Genomic DNA, 9,303 nt, shown 5'->3' with positions numbered 1-9,303 from the left:
ATACATCAGCTCTGTGAGCGGAATGATTAGTCACTCAACACAGTACTCCAGGTTCAAATTCTTATCATCATTCTTCACAACACTTCTCTAATGTTACTGATATGGTTGACCTGGTTTGTTTGAAAATGTTTGGAAAATTCTCTCAATTTCTAAAATTCTGTGGTTGTGTGTGTGTGTGGCATGGTCTACTGATATATTTTGACACTTTAAAGAATCTTTTAAGTTAGTCACGTGTCTACTGTTGTTTCTGAGTTAGGCCTGTTTTCAGATCTTTAAATATTTCCCCGTTTGCTTCCATGGATTCCTGAGGGACAGATGTTACTATTTCCATTTCTGCACCAATGCTTCATATTTTCCCCTGTGGTGCTGGAGATGGAACTCAAGGCCTCACATATGCCAGGCAAATGCTCTGACTCCGAGCCCCATCCAAGCCCCCAAAGCTTAAACACACAAAAAAAATCCTTCTTGTGCTTGGTGCACCAAGAGCAGCCAGCACAGCATGGTGACAGGTGCCAGTGACAGATGCCAGTCCTTGTGCCTGTCCCCGTGACTCCATGCCACCGTTCACTCCACAGGCCTTCCTGCTCCCTGTGAGCTTGTGCTCCGGGGCTGAGAGCCCTCTCCTCACCTGGAATTCCAGCCCAACACTGGCATGTTTACTTCTGGCCATTCAGGCTTGATTCTGTTCACTGGTCTTTAAGTGTTTCTGTGTTGCTAGTTTGTCCTGGTGCATTGTAATCCTGCACAGCAGGGGACTTCGCTGAGACACCTTCACGCATATCACATGATCTGCTCCATTCACTGTGGTGCTTCTGTTTTGATGCTGAAGAAAGTAGAATTCTGAAATGTCCTCCATTAAGTTACAGGAGGGAGGAAAGAGACAAGAGAAGTTCCTTGGGTTAACCACAGCTTCAAGCTAAATCGATTTAAAAAAAAAAAAAAAAGAGAGGAAAAAAGAAAAACTGCTCACATTCCTCTTCTGTATGCTGAAGATCACCATCAAGGCCACACTGCATTCTGGTTTTGCAGACAAATCTCCAAGAAGTGGCAGAAATGTCTCTGGGGACTGAACCCTATCCCAGGACGTCACCCCTTTGGCTGGAGTGTGTGGGATCACTGAACTTTGGGACTTTCCAGTTCCCTGTAGGTTTTTTGGAATGTTGCAAAGCAGGAACAAGACCTCAAGACGTCCTGAGGAAGAAGACTGAGCAGATGACGTTAAGTGCATGTAGGAATAAGGCATAGGAACCACACTATTAGGTCAAATTTTAATACACGAATAAATAGTTATAAAGTGTGGAAAGAAAAACAAAGAGAATGAGACCATTAACCTCCTGAGCATAGGGCCTCCCATTTGATTGGTCCATGACCCCCTGGCTCAGTCGCCAGCTGGACCACCCCACCCCTGGACACAGACAGAGCCTACATACCAGACCAGGGTCCTGGGACTGAAAAGGCACGGCCTGGCTTAGAATGCCCATCCCCTTGGGATCACACATGTCCTAACTCGTGTGCACCCTAAGAAACCCAAGCCCAGCCTTCTTCCTGGGCACTAAGAGACCTGAATCTTCCTTAAATTTTTTTCTGCAGTGAGTTAAGGACCTGAAAAGTCCAAGTACAGTCTTCTCTGCCTCTAGAGAGACCTCCTACCCCTGGAGGGTGATAAGAGGAACTAAGTTCTTCCAGCTTTGGACAACTGCTTATAGAAACCAGAGTCACTACAAAAGAACAGCTGCCCAGCAGCCAGGATTTTAAAGAGCTGAGCACAGACGTTACATGGTCAGTGTCTCCACTCTAACCTGCTAGAGTCTCAGCCATCCTCATTGCCCACCACGCTGGAGAGGTTGTGTGGCAGAGGGGACAGCCGCTCGCTGTCACAGCAAAGGAAGCCACGAGTGTTCTTAGTCTGGCTTTCTACTGTCCAGTGCTCGAAGCTTTGTGACAGACGCACTTGCCCTTGGAGCTGATGTAGAAGAGAAGTCAACAGTGAATTTTGTAGCCTCAACAGAACAGAAAAGGTGAAGCATTTTCCACACAACAGTAAGGAATGAGCAGTTCTTGTTCCATAGAGGACAGAAACTCTATGGAAACATCCTCTGCAGGCTGGGATGATGCCCAGAGATAGAGGCTGGCATGGCGTGGTGAGGCTAGACCCGAGGGGTGCCCTTGGGACACCTTTGCATTCCAAAATGAGGTCACAAAACATTTTATGGTTTTCTCTTAAATTACTAAGAAGCTGGGACCCATTAATCTGTCTTCCAGAAAACCTCAATATAGCGCTGAATGAATGGTGCAAGCTGTCAGGGGGTGAGTGATCAGTTAACAGCTTTGCTAGCAATTGACTCATTGATCCCCAATGGAGTCGCACAAACCCATGGGTGAGCTTCCTGGATTAACTAGCACAGGAAACAAGCTTTGGTAAATTCAAAACTGCTGGGACGTGATCCGTAGTTTCACATCTAGAAAAAGTGAATATTTGCCATGTTCAGTTAACGTGCATGGGACTGTCACAGGCTGACCAATTGCTTGCCCTGGTTCATGCAGAATTAACAACCTATTGGAATAGTGTAGCTTCAATACGGTGCAGGTGATCCTGGCAGCCCAGCAGTTAAAAGATGGACTTGGGACTCAGCAGTCTTGAAATGTGGATGGGGTTTAAGAAATTTGCTTTTAGGAGCAACCCCATCTAACTTAAATTTCTACCACTTGGTACTTGGGCAACGAAAATTTAAAAAAAAAAAAGAAGTAAAGAAAGAAAGGGAAGAAAACAATGAGTCAAAATTTATAAAATAAAGCACTTTTGATGTGGAGATTGTCATGGTGAGGCTATTGATGTGACCTAACTACGTGGGATACAGAGCATCCATTGGGATTGATCAAATCATCCGTTCACATTACAGTGCATTTATATGCAACAGATATTTTAGGTGATGAACATTATAAGTGAATAAAGTCAGTGTAGCATGATTTAAATAAAGGAATGATAGAACAGAGACAATGAAACTCCTGCCCTGCAGGGAAGAGCTGAACGGTGTACCTGGGTGGATTCTGGGTTGAGGCATTTGGGTCCAGGCACCTGCATTTCAAGAAGGAAGGGGACCTAGACACTTGGGGAGTCTCTTTACTGCCACGGTGCTGAGTTAGGGGCACCTCCTGGGAAGAAGGGAGGATGGTGGGCTTCTATTTCCAAACCCTGGTCACAGGGAAGTTGACTTTCCTCTTGTGTTGCCGGAAGCAGGGCTGGCAAGGGGTGGAGCAGTGCATGCTGTGAAGCACTTGGGCAGACCCCGTCTCTGGTCCAGATGCCTTATTACCTGACGGGTAGCAGGACCAAAGTTGAAACTGCCACTTGGCTGCATGGAATCACTTCCTCCTGTGCCCTGGAAGAAGCCTGAAGCCTGCGTTGGGTTGGCATGGTCCCATTCACCTTCAAACCTCCCGATTTTTCCTGATTTTTTTCTTTTAACTTTGTGTTTTTGGATTTAAATCAAGATTCTCAGACTTCTCCATTCTTGCTTACTGATTTTACTGAATATTTGAAAATGTTCCTGTCACTTCATTTCATGACTTAAATGTTTTCTGTTTCTTTCTCTTCCTTGCTCCCATCTGGGCTTGGTCCAGCATCATTTTCTTCACCCTGATGTTCCCGAGGGCTTTACTGTGACACAGTCGCCCTGTGTGCTTCTTGTCTAGCACAGCTGTGGAGTCCTGCACCTCTACCACAGTCAAGTTCAGAACTTTGTGTGACTTGCCGGAGAAACTCCACACCCAAGTCACCACCAGCTGGGTCCAGTGCTAATCCGATGCGGAGCAGAAGTTCTCTTGCCTTGCTGGCGAAGGAGGGAGGCCGCAGGCTGATGCTGCCCGAGGCTGCCCCCTAGCTGCTGTTTTCTGGGAACTGTGAGAGGATGTACTCAGGGATGGTCCTCATCCTCAAGAGAGCAGTTGCCCATTTCCAGGTCTGCAGCTGGACAGTAGGGTGGGCAGTGAGGGAAAGGACAGGCAGCTTGGCTCAGGACAGACAGAGGCTCATCTGCTCTCCCTGCAGCCATGAAGTGGGAAAGAGAGAACAGGAAGGGGCAATGTCCCCATGGGCAAGCAGCAAGGTTGACACTCAGACACAAAGTGGTGCCTGTTACACCCCTGGGCCAGTACTCTCAAGCCCTGGAGCCCACATTCTCCCAGTCCTGAGGCACGCTGGCCACACTGACCCTGAATGATCCCTCATGCCCAGTCGCTGGTGCTCTTTGTTTCTGTTTGTTTATTTTTTTGTATTTTGGTATCAGGGATTGAGTCCAGGGGGCACTTTACCACTGAGCCACATCCCAGAACTTCTTTTTTTTTTTTTATTTTGAGACAGGCACTCACTGAATTGTTTAGGTCCTCATGGAATTGCTGAGACTGGCCTTGAGACCCTCCTGCCTTAGCCTCCTGAGCCTCTGTGATGACAAGCGTGCAACGTCATGCCCAGCGTTTGCTGGGGCTGTCTTGCAGCCACAGCTACTGCTCTCATCAGCTCAGGTCAGCTGACCTTGCCTGGCCCAATGGCCTGGCTTTCGTGTTCCCGGTCTGGGTGATGGGCCAGGCACAGCAGCAGCAGTGTCTCTTGCCCTGCCCAGCCCTCTCTGTGCCCATGTTTACTGCTGGGACTTGGGTGACCCCTCAGTCATGCCAAGAGCCACACTGGCCTCATGGCTCTTTAGTTAGCAGACTAGTGTCCACGGGGGTCTCGAGCATGCAGCAATGCTGGGCACTGCAGGTGTGTCTGGAAGATGGAGACCTCATATTCTAGGGGAAAAGTGGGAAATAAATGCTAGGGTCATGGAGTCCGTGAGGCAGTGTCAAGGGCCCACAGGAGTGTGGGGGTGAGGCGTTGATGAGGAAGGCCTCGGCGGCATGAGGAGGGGGCGAGCCACGGAGATGGTGGAGAGGACCTAGGCCACCAGGACCGTGAGCGTGAAGCCTTCCCTAGTGACAACGAGCTTGAGAACTGAGGCAGTCCAGCCACGCGGGCAAGGTGAGGGCGAGTCCAGGACAATGACTTCAGGCCTGGGAGTCGGTCGCCCATGAAGCACCTGGGCTTGGTACAGGATGACACTGGAAGTCCTGTCCTGAATATGGGGACGCTTGCCAGGACGTGCACGGCTGCATTGCGGAGAAGCACAGTGAGGAGAAGGGTGAAGTTGGGGGGCGGCCACAGTGATGCACCCAGAAGCCGCAGCCATGGGCGGGAGCACTGAGTTTCTGGCTGGGTCTGCAGAAGAGGGCGCTGCATCTGTGGACGGTGAGGACAGGACGCCATACCTGAGGGGTTACGTGACAAATCCTTCCAGTCCTAGAGCCTGGTTGTGGGGTCGCATCGGGCTTTTGGTGGGGTCTGCCACCTGGGGTGTGGTGGCACCACCTCATTATCGCCACACATGGCTGGGAGACTGAGGCGGGTCTCCTGTTCCTCATGTGGCCTCTGAGTCCACTTTCGAGGGCTCAACTGCGGGTCCTTGCTTTCTCCCAGAGGCCCCCCTCCAGATGCCATCCTGCTGGGGTCTAGGTGTCAGCACGGGCGCTTTAGGGGACACTTAGGTTCAGATAGTAGCAAGGCAACTCTGTGCTCTGACCTGTACACCCTGAAGCATGAGGCGGTGTAAATTGGGATGGGGAAGATGGTGGGGCAGAGAAGTTTTCAGCAGGAGGTGAGGAATCTGCTTACGCAGACTGTTGAGACCCCAAAGGGGACAAGCCTTCCTCCTCCTGACAGACGGGAGCACCCTGTGAAGGGGAGATGTGACTTCTGTCACAGCGTCCACCGGCCGGGCGTGAAAAACGCTCCACCTGAGGGTTTTACTAAGGTGTGGAACTACATTCTTGGAAACATGTGGATTCATGCTAGAAAATAAGATAGGAATTTGAACAAATCAGTGCAAACCCAAGCCAAATCCCAGCCACCTGGGAAGGTGGCCTGAGAGCACCACACTATGTTTGGTGAACTCAGGCTTCAGGGCCAAAGGCTCTTGCCCCCAGCACTCCCCTGATTTAAAATTCCTCACTTGGATGGAAATGAAGACATTTATGCTAAATGAATAAGCATATGTTACCACCTGAATACCGTATATTACAATATATATACAATATATATACCGTATGTTCTTAACTCACACGTGGAACCTGTATGTTCTTAACTCACACGTGGAACCTGAATAAACTGAACTCAAAGAAAGGAGAGAAAGGAGGGCGGGTCACCAGGGAGGGAGAGAGTGGTAGATGAGTGCTCAGGGCTTGGAGCCTCAACACACAGGCCAGGTATTCGCGTCCCCGAGACCTACTGCAGCGCATGATGAGCATGGCCAGTAACACAGCGTGCATTTCAAACTCGTCCGTCACGCAAGTCCGTGTCAAGAGCTCCCACCACAGGACAGCGCAGGGTGACGAGGAGAGGGCTGTGTAAGGATGCAGCTCAGTTAACACACGTGTGTGCACCTTAACTTCCCTTAGAACCTCCTAAGTGTTCATGGCCACAGCTTGTCCATTTTCAGCTAAAAATACAGAAATGAGGAATTTAAATGGAAGATCTACAGAGAGACAGTTGGATATTGATTAGAAAAGGAAATAAGACAGATGACATAGTCTAGCTCTGTTAGGGCTCAGACAGGCTGGATATGGGATGGGCATAGGAAAGGTAGCAATGGATACAAGTTAGCAGACAGTCCGTTAGAACATCAAAGAATTTTAATTTTGGATGACAAATTTTAATTCCTAATAAAGAATGAGATACATAAATACGTACAGCTAAAGGTGCACCTACATGTATGTCTATGAATTTCTGTGTGTACAGAACTTTACCCCAAATCTTGAGAGAAAACCGTTTTCCCATGACTTCACTCTGGGCAGAGCACGGAGTCACTCTGTTCTAATGCTCTGCTTGCTGTGAACATGCTCCTCCACACAGGACCCTTGTGAGTGCTCCCTTGACCTCCGAGTTTCTCAGGCTGTAGATGAGGGGGTTCAGCATCGGGGTGATCACCCCGTAGAGCATAGAGATGAGTCTGTCTCTGGCAGGGGAATGTTGGCTGGAAGAGGGGCGGATGTAGGTGAAGATGGTTGTGCCATAGAAGAGGCAGACTACCAGGAGGTGGGACGCACAGGTGGAGAAGGCTCTGCGCTTGCCTTCTGCTGACCGGATCCTGAGGATGGTGCAGATGATGTACACGTAAGAGACCAGGGTGGTCAGGAAGGCACTGATTCCCAGTTGTGCCTCCTATCACTAAAACAAGCATCTCTGCCACGTACGTGGAGGAGCAGGAGAGGGCCACAACCTGTGGGATGTCACAGTAGTACTGGTTGACCAGGTTGGACTTGCAGAAAGACAGGTGGAAGGTGGACACAGTGTGCAGGAGGGAGTTGAGGAACCCAGCTGCCCAGGTCCCACACACCAGCTGGACACAGCGCACCTTGGTCATGATGAGGGCATAACGCAGAGGAAAGCATATGGCCACATAGCGGTCATAAGCCATGACAGCCAGCAGGAAGACTTCACTCCCAGCTAGGGCCACCAGGAAATAGAGCTGCACTGCACACCCGAGGAAAGAAATGCCATTCTCCCCGCTCAAGAGGTTGTGCAGCATCTTGGGGACAGTGGCTGATGGGCAGAAGATGTCCAGGAGGGACAAATTTGCCAGAAGGTAATACATGGGAGTGTGCAGCTTTCTCTCCGTGCAAAGGGCCAAGAGAATGGCCCCGTTTCCCGCCAAGGTGATCTGGTAGATGACGGCAAAGACCACGAAGAGAGGGTAGCGCACCTCGGGGAGGTCGGAGAGCCCCATGAGCACAAACTGCGTCACTGTGCTGAGGTTGCCCACGTCCATCTGCTCTCTGCACAGGGCCTTCCTGGAGGGAAGGAAGCCAACAAGCCTGGTTATGTCTAGAGAGCAGGGAGCCCAGGGCTGGGAAGCTCTGGGAAGCAGTGGGCATGTGGTGGAAATGAGGTGTAGCCATTTGAACCAGGAGATACAGCTATTTGAACCAGGAGATACAGCTATTTGAACCAGGAGGTGCAGCTATTTGAACCAGGAGGTGCTGCTATTTAAACACCTGTTGGACACAGCTGTACTCTTGCCGTTTCTTGAAATAGTCCTGCTAGGTTCCTTTTCCAGAGGATGCTGCCTGAGCACCTGGGGACTCTGGTGCCAGCCTTCACCACCCTGAAGTCGCAGTAGAGCGAGCTCTGAGCGGGGCTCTGTCTTCTGCTGGGACACTTGCCTTGTGCTGCCCTGGGTGGTACTATCCTTGGTACTAGATTCCTTAGAAGGTCCTGGACATTCATATTACCTGTTATAAGTATCTATGTCTCATATATTATCATTCTGATTAGGGGTGCAATCATTGATACGTGCACTTAAATCAGAATCAGCAGATATATGGAGAAACATGAGCTGAAGGAGTGGATTGCACTAGAAGTACCCAGACCTGGAAGAAGTCAGCAGGAGCATCCCCACACAACTTCCAGAGCCGCCTCCCAGGTCAGCATGGCCCTGCCCGGCCCACAAAACCCCAGTGTCACCACCTCTTTATAGGAAGCTTCGTTCAATGCCACAAGTAAGCCCTGTGGATTTTTTCCCTCTAACACTACATGCATGCAATGGAAAATTCAAAGATAAAACTGGTCAGAAAATAAAATCCAAAAGTTACTTTCTCTGGTCCTCATATGATCTATTTAGCCGGGTGGAAGCTGGGAATGCTTTGTTTCTCAGAGAACATGGGTGTTACCACTTAGACACAAGGGTACGTTTCCTACCTGGCAAGAAATGCTTTTAAGTCTGCTTTTCTATTTCCTGAAAGACTTGGGTAAGAATTGCAAGAGTTCTATTTTTCCCTCCTCAAGTATCACCAGGATTGTTAACACTGCTCTTTGGGGGGGGGGGGAAGAGTTTTTAGTGATCTCTTCAAATCAAAACCTAGGGAAAAAAATTGTTATAAGTCATGGATTGGCAGTGATTGTTCTTCATCTGAGGAGGGATGTGTAATGAGGGAGAGAATGGTTCAGGGAAAAGCCACCTGTCATCTCAACTCTTAGGCCTGGAATGCTCTCAATTCCACCAAGTTTAAAACTCCTGTCTGCATCTTTATGTATGAATATCTTTAAAATGTACTTGTATGTTGAGAGCCATCCATGGGCTGAGTGTGGATTGTGTTGCACGTCACAGCCAGTGAGGGGATGGGTCTGGCACTGGAAAGTCCCATGGCCCCCCACAGGGATAGAGTGCCTGGTGCAGGTGAACTTCCCCCTCAGCTCTGCCAAAGGTCCCACAT

General features: G+C 49.6%; 1 pseudogene; it reads right to left on the bottom strand.

Annotated features, from left to right (window-relative positions):
- Positions 1–6,862: 6,862 nt before the first annotated feature.
- Positions 6,863–7,859, bottom strand: LOC144374046 (olfactory receptor 5V1-like; annotated as a pseudogene).
- Between the last annotated feature and the right edge of the window lie 1,444 nt (positions 7,860–9,303).

This window comes from Ictidomys tridecemlineatus, unplaced genomic scaffold (assembly GCF_052094955.1).
Source record: "Ictidomys tridecemlineatus isolate mIctTri1 unplaced genomic scaffold, mIctTri1.hap1 Scaffold_562, whole genome shotgun sequence".
Taxonomy (NCBI): domain Eukaryota; kingdom Metazoa; phylum Chordata; class Mammalia; order Rodentia; family Sciuridae; genus Ictidomys; species Ictidomys tridecemlineatus.
The sequence above is the reverse complement of the archived record's forward strand: the minus strand, read 5'-3'. Positions and strand labels throughout refer to the sequence as shown.